This window comes from Scatophagus argus, chromosome 22 (genome assembly GCF_020382885.2).
Source record: "Scatophagus argus isolate fScaArg1 chromosome 22, fScaArg1.pri, whole genome shotgun sequence".
Taxonomy (NCBI): Eukaryota; Metazoa; Chordata; class Actinopteri; family Scatophagidae; genus Scatophagus; species Scatophagus argus.
The window spans coordinates 16,880,834-16,901,946 of record NC_058514.1 but is presented as its reverse complement, the minus strand read 5'-3'; the positions used below and the strand labels follow the sequence as shown (position 1 = coordinate 16,901,946).

The 21,113-nt window shown below is 39.4% G+C and overlaps 1 protein-coding gene across 1 annotated transcript in view; it reads left to right on the top strand.

Annotated features, from left to right (window-relative positions):
- Window positions 1-2,233: 2,233 nt before the first annotated feature.
- large1 (LARGE xylosyl- and glucuronyltransferase 1) overlaps window positions 2,234-21,113 on the top strand; it is an 89,910-nt gene continuing 71,030 nt past the window's right edge. The window contains exon 1 of the mRNA XM_046378531.1: window positions 2,234-2,827. The gene's annotated coding sequence lies outside the window, so the exon portion shown is untranslated. The remainder of the gene's footprint in view (window positions 2,828-21,113) is intronic.

Here is a 21,113-nt window from a genome sequence, read left to right as displayed (position 1 = left end):
GCTACCGTCACATTTCGCTCATCAGGGGAACGCATATTCTTTCAAAAGGCTGCGGTGTGTCAGAGCTCAGAGTTTAAGGAAACAAGCTCTCGTATTATTCAAACAGTTTGTACAGATTTGGAGAAAAACATCTGCCCATGTTGTTCTTCTATGTAGTGCTATTACAACTAACTTAAACAACATATCAGCTAAAAAACAAAAACATACAATACATAGTCTTCAGAATTCCAATTATAACAACCTGCCATGTTTGTCCTTGTAATTTATGATGTTTATTGCATGTATGTTTCTCTCTCTCTCTCTGTCTTTCATCCTCTCTGTCCTGTCTACCTCTTCTTCCCCCCCTTCACCCAGCTGACTATCAGCAGGATAGTTCTCCCTTGTGAGTCGGGTCCTGCTCAAGGTTTCTTCCTGTTAAAAGGGAGTTTTTCCTTGCCACTGTCTGCTTGCTCGGGGGTTCAGGCTCTGGGTCTCCTTAAAGCATCTAGAGACAATTTTGATTGTATAAGGTGCTATATAAATAGATTGAATTGAACTGAAATTGAATTAATGGCATGGCACAGATGTAGCTGACATGTGCAGGTACATTTAACTAGCTTGAACAGAAAATATTTACAACACAAAAGGAATATAGTCATGCTAAACAATCTTAAAATAATTTATATTAGCATAAATACAACTATTGTTTGTCAATGACATGAGAGGGCTGCCTTTTTACTGAGAAATTGTCCTGTAAATTGAATAAAAGCAATATTCACAGTGTCAGAGATGCCAGTTGTATACAGCCTATGTATGACCCATTCTGACTTGTTTCTTCATGGTTCATGGATTCATTTCAGACCGTTTTTTCCCCACATTTACTATTTTTCTATAGTGTTCTAACAGTTTCAGAGTCCACCAACGGAGCAAGGTGGCCAACAGTGAGGCTGCAGGCCCTCAGAGGTTCACTGTCTGACAAAGTTTGTGATAATTTGATTTACTCTTTAACAGAAGTCAAGTCATAGTCTTGCAAATCACAAGTAAGTCCAAAGTCTTTTCACCTAAGTCCCAAGTCAAGGCTGACAAAACTCAAATTACATGTAATGCCATGGTTACAACAGAGCCTCAATGTCAAATGTTAAACAAAGTTGGAAACTGTAACTTTGAACATGCATGTAGTGCACACTAAAATCCCTTATGTGAGGTGAGTTAAGGCGTTTTGTTTATGTTGTGACTTGAATGCACCTTGAAGTGCAGGTGTCTGTGTGCCTATCAAATTCCAGCACAGAGAGACAGCAGAGGATAGAAGCAGCGTACCCCCAAAAACTACTGTTATTATTATTATTATTATTGCATTAACATTTGTTGATTTAGCAAATGATTGGTGTTAAAGTCAAATTGAGCTGCGAGTTCAGAGGTTGGAGAAGCGGCTTGTGATCGGAGGGTCACCGGTTCGATTCCCCCACCAGACGGGCAGGAAAAATTTTGGTGTGGTGGAGTGATTAATGTGAAAAATACCCCCCCCATTAGTTGGCTGATGTGCCCTTGAGCAAGGCACTTAACCCCCCAAGGTGCTTGATGCTGCCCACTGCTCCTGTGTGTGTTTCACTGCATGTAATTTGCTGGGTGTGAAAGTGAAAGTGACATATTTTGTCATTGGAGGGAACTCACTCCAGTGAAATTCGTGCTCTGCATTTAACCCACCCAAGTGACGTGCACACACACACAGCAAACCCGGGGCAGTGGGCGACCACGTGCAGCGCCCGGGGAGCAGTGGGGGTTAGGTACCTTGCTCAAGGGTACCTCAGCCATGGACACCGGTACGGGGAATCGAACCAGCGATCCACTGGTTACGGGTCCGATACCCTAACCGCTGATCCACGACTTGCCCCCTTGTTGCATGTGTGTGTTCAACTAAGAAGATGAATTCAGTGTGTGTATGTAAAAATATATATACTGTCAAAAAAGTGATTCTTCTTCTTCTTTAGAAAGCCAAGTCATTTTCATACTTTGAATATTTCAGCTGATTTAACGAACCCATGGCGCACAGTCTTAAATCAGTGCCCTGAAAGTCAACTAAGACCAAACTGAACTGGGACTCAAACCTCTTTTTAACCTTAATAGAAGGCTCGTGGGTTAATGCAGCCCTGTCTCAGACTGCTGAGGCACTCAGTCCACCAATGGTGGTCCTGTTCGGACTCCCGTCCGTTCTGATCCACTCCTTCTTATACCCCCGTCTCCTCTCTGAATGCAGCGCTGTGATTGGCCGCTGGCTGCTTGTCAGGAAGAAAGAGCTGCTGTGTTGAGGCCGAAACTCAGACACCAACAGGACCTGGGCGACAGTGGAGTATCTCTGTGGAACTGACATATATTCTCTTCGACACTCGGAAGATGTTTTAACTAACCGAGCTGAAGTGGAGCAACGAGCGGCTCTTGTGTTCCTGCTGTCGAGGCCGGCGCTGTCCTGTATTCCCCCCCTCCGACAGTGTGTCGTTGCCTGCTGGTCACAGTAATCCAGCACCCTGTGCTATTACTGACACTGACGTTGTTGTGTGGCGACGCATCCACAGACCTGTCTGAAATTCAAGTCTTTATCTTTGTCCGGAAGGAAATTTACCGGCTAAGCTGTTGCTGCTGGGTGGCAGCTGATGCAGCCCGAACGGCTCAACATCCCCATCAAGCTCTCACTACATGGAACAAGTGAGCGGCGGAACACCGTCTCGTTTTGCGCAAGAACTGTTATCACCGACCTATAGACAGTCGTTGTGAAGCGGCACCGTGTGCTTATTACCGAGGATTTATTTGATGGGGGTGTCTTAAAAGCTCTACTTTGAAGCCTCTGCATCAGGTGAGTGGACCTGCCGTTATTCACGTTATTCACTAACACGGCGACCTTACCTTCCCAGCCGCATTTTACTTGCTTTGAGTCGCCTTCCCCTCCCCGCGATATTTTTGGCACGACTTGCGTGCTTTTAGGTTATTATCACAACCTTAAAAAGTAACTGTGCTTTAATTTCCACGCAGGCCTCTTTGTGTGTGTTAATGAAGATGGAGTGCAGGCAGCAACGCAGCACATTTAGGCTTTTGTATCATCCAAACCTACAGAACGTTTAATTTTCCTCAAACAACACTAAATACAGAAGGGCAGAGGATTAACAGCGGACGGTTGTCCTCAAGAGTTTTCCCAGCTGCCGCATTCTGACTGTCCTCGTTTTTAGAAAGACAGCGTGGACAGTGTTGTTCTCGTTGTCTTTTTAAGTGTGTCTCATTGCTAATCCTTGCCTCTTTCTTGTTCTCGCGCGTGTTGTCGGTGAGCACGCGGATGCATCAACAGCCGTAAGATGAAAGCGAGCCGAGAGGCAACAGTTGCACACAGGGGGGGACAACAGCGGCAATGCTACCATTAGCTGGACCGTTTCAAATGTGCTCTTTACCCGCGCCTTTCAGCCAGCAGTTGAATAGTAAGACAGAGTAAATTAAAGAGTGTACCACGTTTCATTCATATAAATACAGGGCTATTGTTAACGTTAGTATAAAGAGTTTCTAAGTCGCACTAAAACTAAAAGACCAAACCAGCTTTAGTTGCACTCAGCTTACTTTTGTAAAGAATTCTCCTAGTTTTTCTTTTGAATCTTTTGAAAATCAAAATTTGTTTTCAGTTTTGTGTTCAGTTTTTTTTTTCCATACAGTTTGGTGGATTTTGTGGACACAATGGGGAGGAGATATGTTGTATCTCAGAAGATAATCATTCTCAAATATAAAGATATAAGAATTAAAGATAAAAATAAAATCACCAAATCTGAAGATGCATGGACACCATTTGATTTGTTCTGATTTGGTTTATTTAAGTAATAATGGCTCCATTGCTTCCACCTGATGGTCCAGAGCTGTGGATGGACTGGACATACAACTGAAGGACAACACAGGGAAGCAACTGTTGATGATTTCATTATTTGTTCAGTTAAGCCTCTGCTCTCAGAATTTGAAAAATAATATGCTACTATATATAGTATTGATACAATATAGCTATAGCAAGAATATGATTATTTTCATTATTGATATTATTTTGTCAGTTGTTTATCAATAATTTGTTCCGAAAAATATCACCACAGTTTGAGTGTCTATGGTGATGTCTTCAGGCGTCCAGAGACTGACTTAACTGTTGTAGGAAATGAAGACATTTGAGACATTTGACGTTTGACGAAGCTGATATCAGTGAATGTTTAAGACTTTAATGAGTCACTTCCTGACTTTGGATTAGTTGACCGATTGTCTTCATCGTGTCTGTTTTGTGATGGTCGGCGTTCCCAAATGGAACCATTTTATAACTATATGAAAAGCAACAAATGATCACACTGGTGAAACTGTAACTTGGTAACATTTACAGTTTTTGACCAATTGGTGATCGTATTCTCTTGTGTACTGGGTCAGAATTCACCATGTGTTTTCAGTAATGTCACTGTATTTAACCTGTTGCTGTCATCAGATGATTGATAGCCATCGTGACAGTACATTTTGAGGTAGTTTGGAGGTACATGTACAAGTGTAAACCAGCTTTTACTTCTCTTTATCATTGGATTATTAATTTTTTTTTTTTTTTTTTTTTTTTTTTTGCATTCTTACCTGTATTTCTAACCATGGCGAGTGAGATCACCTAAACATTTGAACTTAGACACCGAGATCTAATGAGTCAATAACCTCTAGACAATTTCGCATCAACACTATGTCTGTTTATCTTCAGTAATGAGTGTGGAGGCCTACTCTCAGGGGATGTATGGCGGAACAGCAAACAAGCCTGTTCTGTTCACTGTTTCATTGATTTCTGCGTTCACGCCCCGCGGCGTGAAACAGCCACATTTCAGGTAATGCACCCCGGTGTAATGGCTCGATATGGATACTGGATCTGGTGATGTGCAACATGTAGAAATGTGAACAGTTCTGCGTCTGTCTTCTTGGGGAGAAAAAAAAAATACACAGAAAGAAAAATCATTGATAATAATCTTCCCAGACTTCATATGTTGTCCTTCATACTGTATGCTGATCCAGTTCTACTACACCAAAGAAAAGATGATAAACTAGTGATTTACTGGAGTTAATTGGAACTGGGTGATAACATGTCCCTCACTGGATTTATTGCAACAACGGATTCTCATCAGGGCACTCGGGTCATTTCATTTCAAACAAGAGGCAGTGCACTCATGTCACGTTACTGTCTATGCATTCTGATCACCTGACTTTAATCTATTCATGTATTTGAAGAGAGATATGATTACACGTGTTGTTATTGAGCTTAATGTGACTCGTGTTACAGATTTTAGGACATATCTAAGGCTTTGTAGGCATCTTAGATAATCTGCTCCAATCCAAATCCTCTGGAATTCTCTCTCGAGTCTACTGAGTTCAGCTTTCAGCGTGTAAGTAAGCGCAGTTAGAAACAACTAAAGCTCAATGATTCAGCTCAGCTCTGTAATCAGCGTTTGTTTTCTGAGAAGGCAGAAGCTGTGTCAGGCTATTAGGGCTGAACCTACCAGTTATCATCTGCCACTTCTTTTTGATTACTAAGTTAATATAATGACTAATTTATCAATGACTACCAACAATTAACACTGGCACAACAGTGTGGGTCACGGAAAGTGAATAAAATGACAGTAACAATATTCTGTTTCATTAGTTGAAGCCGTTTAATCGCTCATACATGGCTGTTAAACAGAAAATATAAACAGATATTTACTATGGTATAAAACAGAGAAACATTTAAGAAGTAGAAGCTACTACCAGAGGACGGTTGACATTTTTGCTTCAAAATGATTTGAACGCTGGATCAACTATCAAAATTGCTGCTGGTTAATTTTCATTGACAGTTTCATCCCCACATGGTCCTTTTAAAAAAGTCTCTGAAAATCTAAATGAGAGGTTTTAACCATATATTGTTGTTACAGAGCTCCTTTTCCCCATACAGCAAGCATTTAGTTAGTTATCAGTTAGTGTTTCTCATGATACGTGCTCTCAAAGACCTTTTAATCAGTAGTTTCATATCTGTCATTAGCTATAAAAATCAAATAATGAAGGGACTTCACTTAATTCGGAATCTGGTGAAATGGTAGAAGTGTTCAAAAACTATTAGAAATTAGCCACTTTTTGAGTGACCATGCTGTTTTAATTTGGACAAACAGCACGGATGTAGTGGCTCAGTTTGAGTTTTACAGAGCTGGAACTCGCAGCCACCCTGTTTGTTTCAGAGCCAGCGGGGGGAAGCTGAAATAAAACCACGAGCAGAAACACAGTATGACAGCAGCTGGAAGGATGTGAAGCAGTGAAGTGTGGTGGATACAGGTACAATAAGAACCTGTCCACACACCCATGCCAATGAAAAGCACATTCTCTGAACTGACGCGCTCTCGGATGTGCTTTTCATTGAGAGACTGCGAGTCTTTCATCCTGGGATTATCTGTCCCACATATCACACCGCTAAAAAATAAAATGAAATGTGTCGGAAATGTAAATTATGTTTTTTTGTTTTTTTTTTTCTAGGTCATGAATCTGAGCAAGATATTTAGATGTAGCACTCAACATTTTTGACGATTTCACGAAACTGTGGTCCGTAAATAGAGACGCATCAACTGAAAGCGATGAATTAATTCAATTTCAATTCAGTTTATTTATATAGTGCCAATTCATAACAAAAGTTATCTCATGATACTTTCCAATTAGAGCAGGTCTAGACCAAACTCTTTAATTAAACTGTAATACAGAGAGCCCAACATTCCCCCTTGAGCAAGCACTCGGCGACAGTGGTGAGGAAAAACTGCCTTTTAGAAGGCAGAAACCTCGGAGCAGACCCCGGCTCAAGATGGGCGGCCATCTGCCTTGACCGGTTGGGTTGAGAGAGAGGGGGAGAGCAAGAGAGAAGGAGAGATAGACAGACAGACAGACAGACAGACAAGGAGAGAGGGGGAGAGGGGGGTGGGGATGCATAGCAGCAGCATTAATACTAGAAATATTGGAACTGTAGATAATGATAACGGAGTTGTACAATGTACATGACATTGTACAATAGAAACGTGGTCTTTGTCAAGCAAAGCTTTAAACTAAAGGAGGGTGTTAAATTCTCTTTAAAGAACCAGTGTATAGGAATTATGGGCAGAAATAAAATGTCGTATTTAGAAGTATGTTTTCATTAGTGTGCGATTACCATAAAAACAAGAACTGTTGTGTCTTAGAATGAACCCTTTGCATCAGTAGAGGAAGGGGGTCCACAGATTGCTGAATACTGGTTACACTTGAGTTGATGCAGACGTGCAGCTCGTTATCCACAAGTGCAACAAGTCTTTCACATGTAAGAGTAGAAACACAAGCAATTTCCCCCAACATAAAGACACAGACAGGCGGAGAAATTCACATTTTTCATCTGTCTAGCTCCTTGCTCATTCAACTCAGGTATGATATATATGCTGGCAGTCCAGACCCTGCAGTTAACTAAATTTTACATAATAATTGAAAGTCACCATTAGCCAGCTGATGGTTCCCCTATGGAACCTGCTCCCTGCCCGAAAAGCAGACGATAGATCTGATTGTGATTTATTAAAATGTTATATCATAATCCAGTTTGTCTCCAGTTGTCTTAACGTTGACAGACTGTTAAACACCTATACAATCAATCTGGGATTTCCATTCCAAATTCCACCGTTTTACATAAACTGTCATGTAAATCAGCGTTATATCAGTCTGCTGACCTGTCCATAAAATAAGGGATTAGTAAAATAAATGAATAAAGTTTGGGTTATTCATAAATTCCATCTCAGCTCTACAGTCTGTGATGTTCTGTCCATGGTGCCCTGATCCGAGCTCAAATGGAAAAACTGACATTTCTTTTAACATTTCAGTTATAATTGGTGATAAGATTTATTCAAAACAATACTGTTGTAGTTGGTTGATGAACACTATCAGTAAAAGTAGTACCATTAAAATGTTAACATCCCATACCCACTCAGAAGAGAAACCAAAAATAACCCCTGATATTCAAACCAAGTGGAACAGTGTTATTCCATCCTCAGTGTGCAGTGGGTGGTCAGTGTTTCAGAGGCTTCTGTGTGTAGTATGAGTTGTATCAGCTGAATCAGTGGTGTGCTGTCTCCTCTCCCCTCGCTAGTTAGCGTTGCTACTAAACGGCAAGATTGTTTCCCTCTCGAAATGTGACAAAGCCGTGAATGAGGTTTTACAGAGAAGCTCAAAACCAGCCCAAAGAACCAAACTGTTTTCAATGTGACATTTAAGAACGCTTGTGGTCCATTTTAGCAGAAGTGGGTGACTATACTGCAGATACTGTCGTAACTTTTTTTTTTGTTTCAAATCTTTTTGCAGTGGGATTTCACCGTATTAGCGGCCAAAAATAAATAAAATAAAGTTAACTTTGTAATTGGAGTATGCAGGTCCTCATCCACCCGCCGTAAAGCCTGTATATGAGCACTCAGCACCATGAGAGTTTAGCAACAGAGGAACACTAGGAGTGTGACGGCACACAAAAATCACCGTTAGTGACGTACTCCAGTTTTTTGAAGTCATTGTTCGGTATGTTTTTGCTACAGTAGGATGAAGGGAAATAAAACACTGGTTTACCGAACAAACTGGCTCCGCAAGAAGCCGTGAGCTACTAATTAAAAAGATTTTCTTTAAATTAAATAAAAATCGGTGTTCTCTCTTAATAAATGCAAAATATAACAAATTTACATTAAAGTGCGGAATTTACTAAATAACCTTTACTTGAACTGTTATGTACTTGGTTTCACCTTAGCCGCTTTCAGCAACGGTACCTCATTGTACTTTGATTCATTGCATTAGCATGGAGAAGTCATGGGCAACTTAAGCCTGAACTTGTTTATAGAGAGCTTGTATCAGTTGCAGAGGAAACTTTACCAGCCTGGGATCAATAAAGTGTATCTATCTATCTATCAATCAATCAATCTATCTATCTATCTATCTATCTATCTCACTTAATTTCGACGTGTCTTTAAACTTGTGTTCTCGACAATACAATATGGTGGCGTCCCTTCTGCTATACAAACATATGTCGTTTGTTATTGCTTTGGCCTGGTCTGAAATGATAGTCTTCAGACTTCCAATTATAACAACCTGTCATGCCTGTCCTTGTAATTTATGATGATTATTACATGTATGTTTCTCTCTCTCTTTCATCCTCTCTGTCCTGTCTACCTCTTCTTCCCCCCCTTCACCCAGCCGACTATCAGCAGGATAGTTCTCCCTTGTGAGTCGGGTCCTGCTCAAGGTTTCTTCCTGTTAAAAGGGAGTTTTTCCTTGCCACTGTCTGCTTGCTCGGGGGTTCAGGCTCTGGGTCTCTGTAAAGCATCTAGAGACAATTTTGAATGTATAAGGTGCGATATAAATAAATTGAAAATGAAATTGAAATTAGTGAGAGAGTGCTTCAATGCAATGGGGAGCCGGAGTTGCGCTCCACTTTTGTTTTTTTCCTTGTACCTGTTCACGTTTGGGTGATGCCCTTTCAGATGAGTTCGCAAGTTTGACATTCACTATAATGTTCCCAAAACAGTGGACACAGAGGATCCTCAAATTCTGGTTCAGCTGTGTCCGCCATAGCTACAAGGTTGTGCTAACTGTCTGTGACCCACACTGAAAATGTTTGATATGAAAGCCCTTAAAAAGCACCGTGTTGCTCACACTGGACAGCAGTGAACCAAATGCAGGTCGACGTAGAGCAGCGATCAGAAAAGCAAACTGCTCTGCCCTCCTTTCATCATTTCCAGCCGAGGTTTGTCGTTAGGTGGTCATAAGACTGAGCTTATGTATTCTTGTAGCCCGACATACTGTTTCCTGTGTTTCTCTGAGGCAATAATCCAGTTAAAAATGAGATGACGATTCAAGCTCCAACGTGCAGTTTGAATCCTTCACAGTCCTAATTGCTCTCATTACTTTTTACCTCACAGCTGGAGGCAGCCGTGCCAATCGTCCCTCATGCACACTAAATGCGGTGCGAGCATTGTGCCTCTTTCCTGCTGTCTGGCTCCTGGGCTCCTGTTTTTCTTCTTTAAAAATGCTAACATTAACCACATTAACTTAATAAGTTGGTCTAAATGTTCTGTTTGCAGCAGTGGAGAAAAGTGTCTACGACGAGGCTCGGTTCTCAACGACAGCGAAAGGAATATTGGGGATTTGCGATTTGAATCAGAAACACGGAGGATATGAATCATGATTCATATGTGTTTCATCCCATCATTTGCAGTTTTTCTGTGCAATCATCACTTATTTGTGACACAGCAGCGTGTCAGCACAGTGCCACCACTCAGTACCAAGTTTCACAAGACAAATGATAAAACAGTCTGTGGCATGAGTTGTCTCACAGGTGTCTGCAGATGTAACTGATTAAGACTGTTTAACAATATCATGTGCTGATCAATGAGATTCAAAGCGGTGTAGTTTGAATGCAGATGTGTGAAGTGAGGGCTGCCACACACTCAGACACACCTGGACCAGAGAATTAACATGCCAAATGTTGGATAACCACATGAGCTTATTGTCAAGTTGGACAGAAGAGAAAGCTGCACTGCATTCATACAGAGCTTCAAAATGGCTTATGCTTAACATGGCTTATGCTGAACACTGGCCAACATGCATGTCCCACAGTGCTCTGCCTCATTTCTTCTAACATGCATGTTCGACTGGTGGATGGCTGTTAAACATTGTAAGTGGTGGAGTGGTGGTGCTCTCATATGAGATTAAACACCCTCTTAATTCATATTGTCTAGTGCTGTGTGTTTAACGGAGTATTTAAAACTGACTTCAAAACTTCATCACAAGGTTGCAGGGTACAGGTCTGTGTGTGATCAATGACAAGCATTCACATGAACCATACTACATCACAAATATCTATTTCAAGTTGTTACAGATTCAAACAAAGGCATTTAGTATTGCTATATGCACTAATAACATAAACAAAAGATCTTTCTTTCCCAAGCTTTCAAAAGCCTCAGAATAGCATTACACAAAGCCAACACAACTGCAGCAGAGGAATAAGCTCCAGTATTAGTTGTAGTAGCACTAGTTGTAATAGTATGAGAACTAGCAGTTTCAGTAGACAGTGCATAATATAATAAGATAGACAGATAGATAGATGGATAGATCATCTAAAATGAATGTAATGTTTTCCATACGTATTGATCATTTGTACCTTATGTACACCTATTTAAATTAGGATTGACTGAATTTGCAAAAAAAAGTGAATATTGCATTAAATATTATTTTGACAGATACCATGATTGCAACATGAGTCATGATTCATTTTCCTGTACCACACAACCATTCTGCCTATGTATTCTGATTTGTAGGCTATAGCACTGCAATGCTTCATTTATAATGGGACGTTTATCTTTATCAAAAAAATACAGCTCCTGTGAGTTTGGTATTGCACTTCCCCATATTGTGATTTCAGTAATGTTTTAATTAATTGTTTAGCCCTAGATAATATTAAAGTGACTTTGATTCTGTTTCTGTTATGATACTGTATAAATATTCCATTTTTAGCGTGCTGTGTGACCACTATGCTGCTATTCACTTTATCTGTGTAATTGTAATCAGTAGATGTAAGATTAAGTTTTTCAGTATCTGAAAAGGTATCCCAGTGACTACATTTAATATGAAAATATGGGCCAAGACTTGCTTATATTATTTTGTAATATAAGGGCAGATATAAATATATAAGATAAAAATATAAGGCAGATAAAAAAAAAACACTGTTACATTGTTAAATATTGTTAAATATTATCAATATTGATAAATATGGAAAAAGTACGGATGAGCCATTATTGATATATATTTATATATTGATTTTACAGTCCTATTTGAAATATTTCTTTTTCACTTCAGGATCATCCACAGTTCTTCAACTACTTTGGTGTGAAGGTTGTTACTGCCAAGGGCATGTGCTGTTGTGCTATTGATTTCTGCAGAGGAGCATAGATATTGACCCAGTGGTTTGTCTAGAGAAAACCAGTACACCCAGCTGACACCCAGTTGTAGGTCTCCAGAGCCCTTCTGCACCTTGATGGGCTTGTTCAGCTATTTAACTTTTTCTTTCTGCTTCTGTACTCCTGACACAGTAGTATTGTTTTTTCCTTTAGGTTAAGCTCACAGCATTTGGTTGGTACAGTTATTGTGTCCTGTTAAACAATGTTTGGTCGCTGAATGCTTATTCCCTGAAGACATGGGGCAGCAGAGGATGCCTTAATTCATGAGAATACCCAGAAGTGCTGCCCAGTAGAAACAATGGGGGGCCCTTAATGCTGGGAGATTGGATTCTGTTTATTCTGGTGCATCCCACAGATTCTTGATCAGGTGGGGATCTGGGGGATCTGGGGACTCTGGGTTGGTGGTGGTGGTGGAGGGGGTGGGTGGGAGTGGGGGTTGCTCTGCAATGTTTAGGTGGGTGGTGTGTGACATGACTGTAAAGATATGATTAATTTTATTTATTTTGCCTGTCAGTAGTTTTAATGTTGTGGCTGATTTGTGTGTATATATGCAAAATGCAATACCTGGAGAGATAAAGGGCAATTGATGATTGGATGAAATAAAGCAAAAACAGGGCTTTGCAGCTCGGACTGGGATTTAATCTCAAAAGATTCTAAAGTCAATTATAGTCCAGACTCAGGTCTTATTTTTAAGCCTACCCAGAGCTGTAAAGCAGGAACAGAGGATTATGACCCTCAAATCCTCAGTTCTGCATCTTTGATGGCCTTCTGTCAGTTTTTTTTGCATCCAGGATGAGAAGAAAAATAAATCACTTCTGTTTCTCAAAGGCCATGTTAGGCTGTGAGCACCACAAAAAAAGAAGAAAAAACATTCACCTCTACTGTATTGGGGTGATGGCAGGAGTCTCAGAGGCAGAGATTTTAAAACACAAAATAAAACTCACACTACCTGGTTGGCAAATTCTCATGAAGAGCAGCCCTGCTATAAATCTTGCAAAGCTCACAATGTTTTATTTACTTTTGAGACTCTCAGAGGTGTTGAGTCAGCCCAGGTATTTTCAAAGCTATGATACATTATGTTGTTGGACAGTGACTGGATTGTACTGCATTATTATGCTTTTATTTGAATCTTTTTTTTACATCATAACATTAAAACAGATGAAAAGGAATAATAGTAGTTTAATTAAACAAAGGTTGTTTGGACTTGTTGTCTTTATATTTGTTTTTAATGTTTGCACCAAACCACACAGTATATCTCGAGGGAACAGGCAAAAACCAACAGAATGTATTTGCCTTGATAAAACAGTTTGCCTTTCTGGGGCAGGGGACAGGCTTTTCAAACACACAGGAACGACCCATCTGCGTGTGCTTAGGCTGCTGTGGAACGTAGCTTGAGATTATCTGACAGACTGGTACTTGTGGCGGTACTTATTTTTTCCGTTTTTCCCCATGCTTCAAGTTTTTATTTGACCAGACTATTTGTTATGCTAACACTTGAATGTGTCTAATATGTGATGCCTGTATGAGTATAATATTTCAATCCCTTAGCAAAAAGTAGTTTATTCAAGTGTACTACAAGTATACTTATTTTATACTAAAACTGAAGCAGAATATATTTACTATATTTACTATATTTTATATACTTAAGAATAGTATAGTGAAGTATACTTGACTTATACTCATAAGTATAAAGAAAAGTCTAAGACTAGGTACATTAATACTTACACTTATACTTTAATACTAAAGGTTATACTTGTACTGTAGTATACTTTTTACTTCTTTCTGTCACAAAGTACTAATAATTAGTATATCTTGATCCAAGTACAGAATAAGGTCAAGTCATCGACTCACGCTTACATTTAATTTAGCAGAATAAAAATGTTTTTCACCACACACATTTGCTTTGAGGTATTACTCCTGTTATAAACTTCACATAGTGCTGGAGTTTAAAAGATTACAGTAAATAGTATGTGTGCTCAATTGCATTATCTTTATGTACCTTAAGAACATACACAAAAGCAGAGAAACATTTGCATAAACAGTTTCAGTTTTTTTTTACCTCGTACAATGGCGGTATATAGAAGAGTGTACTTGTGTTATACTTTAAGTGTACTTCAATAGACTAAAGTGTGGACTAGAAGTATGTAAGTAGTACACTAGTTGTATATAGATGAGTGTACATGTGGTAGACTTTAAGTATACTTCAGTAAACTAAAATGTGGACTAGAGCTACTTTTGTACACTTAAAAGGACCTTATTAGGTGTACTTAAAGTATACTTTGATAAACTTAAAAATGTTCCAATTTAGTTCGAAGAATTATTTAATTAGTATACTTTCAAGTACACTACAAATACATGGTCCGTAGTATACTTGCTATACTTATAGTTATATTCAAGCATACTTAATAAAATCAACTTCAAGTATACTGCTTTTTGCTAAGGGATCCTATCAATGTAGAACCTTTTAACGCCATTTTTTGTTTCTTACATTTAACTATTAGGAACGTAGTGACCAGCTTGGTCCCCTGTGACTCCTAAAATGATTGCCGCTGCTGTTGGTAATGCTAGAGACATGATTCTCGGGATGGAGTCAGTGTGCTGGTCCGTGGCTCCCGAGTCACATTTTCCACTCATGGCACAGCACAACATGGCGGAACACCACATAAATCAGCAAGCAGCACAACATTAAATCACATCATTAGTTTTTTTTTTTTCCATCTGAACTACATTACTGATAATTACTAAGGAAAAGAAATAAAAAATGTACAGAAATTACAGAAATAGCAATGTGCTGTTTTATATTAAGGGAATAGTTGCAAAGTGAAGCAGCGCTTTAAGAGAGAGTCATTTTTAATGGCTTTAAGGGAGAGCTCCTAAAACCAGATATCGATAAGAAAGTTTAAACTGTGTTTAAATAGTGTTTGATGTTTTCCTCTTCCTTACTGTCGCTATGTGTAGTAGTCAGTGTGTTTGTGGTGGGAACAAGAGTTTCGATTACCTCATAAAAAGCTTTATTTATTTCTTTTTTTTTTTTTTTTTCAAGCAGATCAATCCTAATGACTTTGGTGATTGGTGGATGGATTGCTGTGAACTTACTGTGAACACACATTAGATTTTTTGGTGTTCGAGAGTTACTAGACTGAATGATTATTGTTAAAAGTTCATCAGACATAGGGCCCGTGGGAAGAAACTGTTCCTCCGTCTGGCTGTGTTGGTGTATAGTGTAACACTAACATTTTTCACAAGATAATTGACAGAAATATTGGGATCCTGGTTCAAAATTCATAAGCTAATCAGCTGCAGTTATTGAATCTGAGCTGAATGAAGTGGGAGATGGGACTTGTAACTATAGACAGCACTCGGCCCACTCACAGCTGTGTTGTTATGGAGTTTCTTCTCTCTCTGGCTGCAGAGGGCACTTTACCAGACAACAACATTAGTTTAATTTTTGTCTTGTCATCAAGTTACACGTGAAGTAAACATTAGTTAGAGACGGTTGTGACCTCCTGTCCGTGTGTGAGGAGCTGTTGCCTGATTGGTTCATGCTGCTGTGTTCTGTTGATAAGTGGTTTAGATAGCATGGTTCAGCTGTGCACTGCAGCCTGTCTGAAAACTTATTTGCCCTGTGCACTCTGCTGTGAAGCTATGTCTAGTGGAGACATGTGTCATAACTAAGATGACTGACAGTCCACATGAGCAGAATTAGACCAAGAATGTGTAGGAAAGAACCCAAACATTCGAATTAAATAGTTAAACGATTCTTTCGGAATGATATTCAGATATCTTATGCCATTGCTGTATGCTTGGTGTGACCCTTCACTCTGACAGTCCTCAGCTTCCGTGTGGAAGCTGTTTTTAGCGCTGTGCCCTACTTTTCTGCTCATGGTATGTGTTCATGAGCTGAACACTAAAATCACCACTGAGTGAAGCTCTGAAAGACCACACTGGGTCAGTGATACATGGTCAGCCATCATAATCATCAAGAAAAATTATTCATGTATGCCCACGTAACCAACAAGCAATCTAAAACGTTGCAGTTTGGCTTTTGACACCAGTGCAGCCAAAGAGAGATAGGGAGGGGGAAAAAAATCACCATGAAGATGAATGATTTTTCTTTTCTTCTGCTCGGCCTCCAGCTCATGGCTGGAAATGATTAATTGCTTCATCTGGGCCACTAAAGGTCTCTGTCCTTCCCAAATAAACAGTATTTCATCTTAGAGCTGTAGTATGAATGTATGGTGCTGCTTCTTCTGAAAAGAGGCTAAAATGCCAATGCGTAGGTGTAGTTCTATCTGAGTGATAACCAATCACTGCACTTGGAGAATTACCGCTCACAGCTCTGAGCGGGGTTTAACAGAAAGATTTTCAAAGATTCAGAGTGGGTTGTAGAGGGTACACTGAGTTCAAAGTGGTGACGAACCACTTTTTTTTTTTTTTTTTGCAAGAATACATTGTAGGTCTCAAATTGAATAAAATTCCCATATTGAAAGGTGTAGATGTGGTGTAGGCATGATTTCATCTTGAGTCTTATTTTTTTGAATTTTGTCCACCAACTGGAAGTCATGCCATTTAAATAATGCTAAGTGGTGCACATCATAGCTCCTTAGCCCCTTACAGAAAAGCCATCTCTGTAACATTTATGTTAAGGATGAATCTCATTTTACAATACTATGGACATATGGATATAACATCTTGTATATTTATAATTGATTGAAAAATGTGTTTTAGTTCATAGACTACTTAGCATCAAATGAATTATGTAGAAAATCGTTGCTTTATATTTCTGTCATAATTCTTAAATTAGAAACTAAACTAAATTACTTAAGAGAAAAAGGAATCTTTCATGTTAAAAAACACAATTTCATCAAATATAACATGGTGTATTGCAGAATTGTCCAACATCAACATTTTTTTCTGGTAAATGGGTTTGACTGCTTGAGTTTGTCTCCTGGCCTTACTTGTTGTGTAGCTGCTTTCGGAGAGCTCAGCATTTAACTAGATAAGTACCATCTTAATATTGCTAGTTATAAATAAGACCAAGGTTCTAACAGTCTGGAATTATCCTTTAATTCCTGCTAATTTTGTTGGATGTTGATTTTGTGGTAAACCATACAATGGTGGGTTCAGTGGGGATCCCAGATTTGGCTTCTTCCTAAATGACTCCACTAATCATCATGACTCAAGGTGTCTTTTTGTATTGGATTTAAAATGTAAAATCTTATTACTGCATTGGTAATAGCTCCCAGGTGGACCTCCGCAGCGCAGAAAGCTGATTTACATATGAAGCAGCTGGTACGCCTTTCTGCTGAGGATTTGCGTGAATTTTCACCTTTAAATGGCTTTGTGTGCTTCTAAAGCTCAAATGGCATACATACTGTAGGGCCTTCTATAGCCCGACTATAACGGAATACTAATGAGTGTACAGCCAAGGTAACCTTAAATGAAAGGCAACTCCCCCTGTTCAATCAATATCTTTTTCTCCTCTCTGTGGGTAAGGTCTACAGTCAGCTCTGTACTTCTGTCAGGACATTGTTAATTGTTTTGACTTATGGTGGAGTCATACCCAATGTGTTCTCATCACTTCCTGAACTATTCAGCCCTGACATATCTTTAAAAACAGCCTTTTACTTTAATATTGATTTATTGATATTGGCCTCAAACAGTATCTTGTTATGGACTGCCATAAAAACAGAAATCCCACACACTGTTAACAAGCACTGATTGGTCAAAAAAGAGGTACGCTACTCGGGTGTGTGGAAACTTGCCGACTATCAGCAGGATAGTTCTCCCTTGTGAGTCGGGTCCTGCTCAAGGTTTCTTCCTGTTAAAAGGGAGTTTTTCCTTGCCACTGTCTGCTTGCTCGGGGGTTCAGGCTCTGGGTCTCTGTAAAGCACCTAGAGACAATTTTGAATGTAAAAGGTGCGATATAAATAAAATTTAATTAATTAATTAACATGTCCCACTGGAGCTCTTCATTTTGCAGATTCAGTTAGTGTTGTTGAAGAAGTATAAAGCATTCAAGAGGGTAATGAATTAAAAAGCATTTATTGTCTCATGGCTACTCTACCATAATATCAGTTTCAGCCATTCAGGCTTTCGTCAGTGCATGTACAAAGTTCATTTTTAACTATGTACAGAATAAATGATTAATTGATAATGTTGCAAGCTTGGCTCAGGTTTGCAACAAAATAGGGAGCCCACACACATTAATTAAGACAAAAAGCCCAGAGACTTTTTGATGTCGTCGCCCTGCTCGGCAGCCAGTGCCTTCTTTGGCCCCATATTGCACAGATTTGCACAACTTTTTACTAGCAGCTCAAGCTAGTGTTAGCCGACGTTAGCTTAACGTAATCCTCCGCGAAAATGAAAAAAAAGATTAATGAAATTGAATATATACACTGAAAAATATGTGTAATGTAATAATAAGTGTTAACTGACTGGTCTGTTTTATGATTATTTTCATAACCAGAGAGAGACCATCCTCAAAACTGCATGCTGTGCCACAGAGAAGACACGTATTTGAAGTCTCTCTTAAAATGTTGGTTTAAGCAGAAATGACATACATGTAATTAATTATCTATGCAGATAAAGGGTGCTATGGGTGAAGGGAGGACACAGACGCTCCCAAAGGAGCTGATGTGCTTATCTCCCACATCTCAACATGTGGGTTATTGTCCTCATCAGACAAGCTTCCTGTTCAGACGATGGGCTCAAAATTAGCGCATTAACGTTATGCTGGAAATCTACAAGTATTAAAGAAAGCAAGCAGTCTCCAGCGTACATTTGATGTGCAGATGTATAAACATGTTTCGGCTTTCCCGCAAATCACAAAATTAGTGTGTTCAAAACTTAATGTGCTGTTTCTCAATACTTTTAACAATGAAACGCAATGGTGTTTGTCAGTGCTTTTAAAAACCATTATAAATAACTGCTCCAGAAAATAGTTAACAAGACCATTTCCTTATGTGCCACAGCTATGTCTCATGGTGCTGGGTACATCTGACCGACAGAACGATAGCTTCCATTGGTCAGGTGATATTAGAGTAGAAATGCATGGAGTTGAAGAAACATGAGGAAATAGCAGAGAGAAAAGGTCTTTATTCAGCTTTCACTTCAGGTTTAATGTTAGTGTTAAACAGGGCGTGGGTTTAGCTTAAAAGGTGTACCTGGGTGAGGTAGGGAACAGTTCAGCATTGTTGATGGTAAATGGAAAAAGAAGGCTGGTGTTTCTCCCTCAGTTGCACAAGCTGTTTGTTGCTTACATGGACACTTAGGTGAATCTCGGCAATGAGACAGAAAAAGATTCTGTCTACTTTGTACTTGGAAGCACTTGCTGTGGGGGTGAAGCGAGAGTTTAATTAGCTTCCATTTTTGGGTGTTTGAAGCAGAATCTTCAAAATCAATCTACAAAATCCAAATTGCAAAAGCTGGACACATAAAACCTAAAACTGTCTGTATTGACATAGTGACAAGAGACATGATGTATATATAATCTGAATAATTGGGCCATTTATCATCCTCAGCCTTTATTCTGTTCCCATGCATTATGTGTGAATAAAGGTGGCAGTTGTAACAAAGGCCTGTAGATTCTGACAAACAACTGCTAGTTTACGTATCACACTATTGGACAGGATAAAATTTGAAATACGGTCATATTTGTTACCTCCATTACAACTCTTTGAGATGTTATCGCCAACAGCCATTTCTATTTCTAACCTCTGTGAGTCTTCAAATGTCTCCCAGCTCACACAGACCAATTCAGTCAGGCAATCTCAGCGTGTTTTCCCATTGCCTTTTTCAGCCAATAAACCACTGCTCCCATAATCATTGCTCATCACTTTTAGCGTCAACACACAGCAATTTGCTATTGAGCTGTTGATATAAAATTCCGTTTTCTATTAGCTTACCGTTGAGCCATGAGGGAAGGCTCACCATTGACATCTCTTTCAATGACTATAAACTTAGCCAGGCTGTGGATATCACATGAATTTTTGTAAGATTAGAAAGTACTGGATGTTATTCATAGCTCATTTCCTTCTCACATTATAAATGGTTTTAGGGAGGATTGGGACATTTCATGGAGCGCATCGGGTTTGACCAATGAAGGAATGAATGACTCAGTCAGTATATAAGCATCTAAGTTTATGCCTCGTTCAGTTGTTAAACTGTGTTGACGCTCTAAGGGCTAAATGCAGTGGCTGAGGGAATGCTTGGTTATTTGGAGCATCGGATATAAACAAGTCACTGCTGCCACGGTGGCTTCTCACCTCTAAATCTGTGTAACAGGAGAAGAAATACTTAAATCCTACTCGCAGATCTAAGGACCAGAAGAGTCCCATGTCTCTGCCACTGCAGCAATGGTGGCTTGTTTAGAACACATACATACACAACAGTGTCCAGTGACCCAGGGTTTGTTCAGTCACTGGTCGATTTAACTAACCAATTAATGTGTGACACTTACTCATAAGAGGAAAATGTTTTCATAAGCAGGACAGAAGGATGGCTTAAAATACACTTGTTGTGGTGATAGACTTATCTACACATAACACACTGATGTGGGTGTATCTGATGGGTCTGATTGGCCTAATTAGCCTAATAAGCCTTCTGGATCTTCAATATTTAGGGGGCAGCCGTGGCCTAGAGGTTGGAGAAACGGCTTGTGATCGGAAGGTCACCGGTTCGATTTCTCCAACGGACAGGCAGGAAAAATTTTGGTGTGGTGGAGTGATTAATAGAAGAATGCTTCCCCCTTCCATTAGCTGGCTCATGTGCCCTTGAGCAAGGCACTTAAACCCCAATTTTTTTTTTTTGCTCCCCACCTGATAGTTGCAGCCCACTGCTCCTGTGTGTGTTTCACTGCATGTTGCATGTGTGTGTGTTTCAATCAGTGATGGGTTAAATGCAGAGAAGTAATTTCCCAGTTTGGGATTAATAAAGTAAATAAATAAATAAAATAATAATAATAATCTAACAAACTTTGATTGGTTTCTCTCAATAAGTTGCAGACCTTCAATTCGTGTGGTGTTTGTCTGTCTTGATGTTGCTATCCTTCTGGACTCTGTTATTAAGCTGTGACAAATGATGATATCACATCATATGATGTCACATCATAGCAACTGATACCTGAAAGCAAAGCTT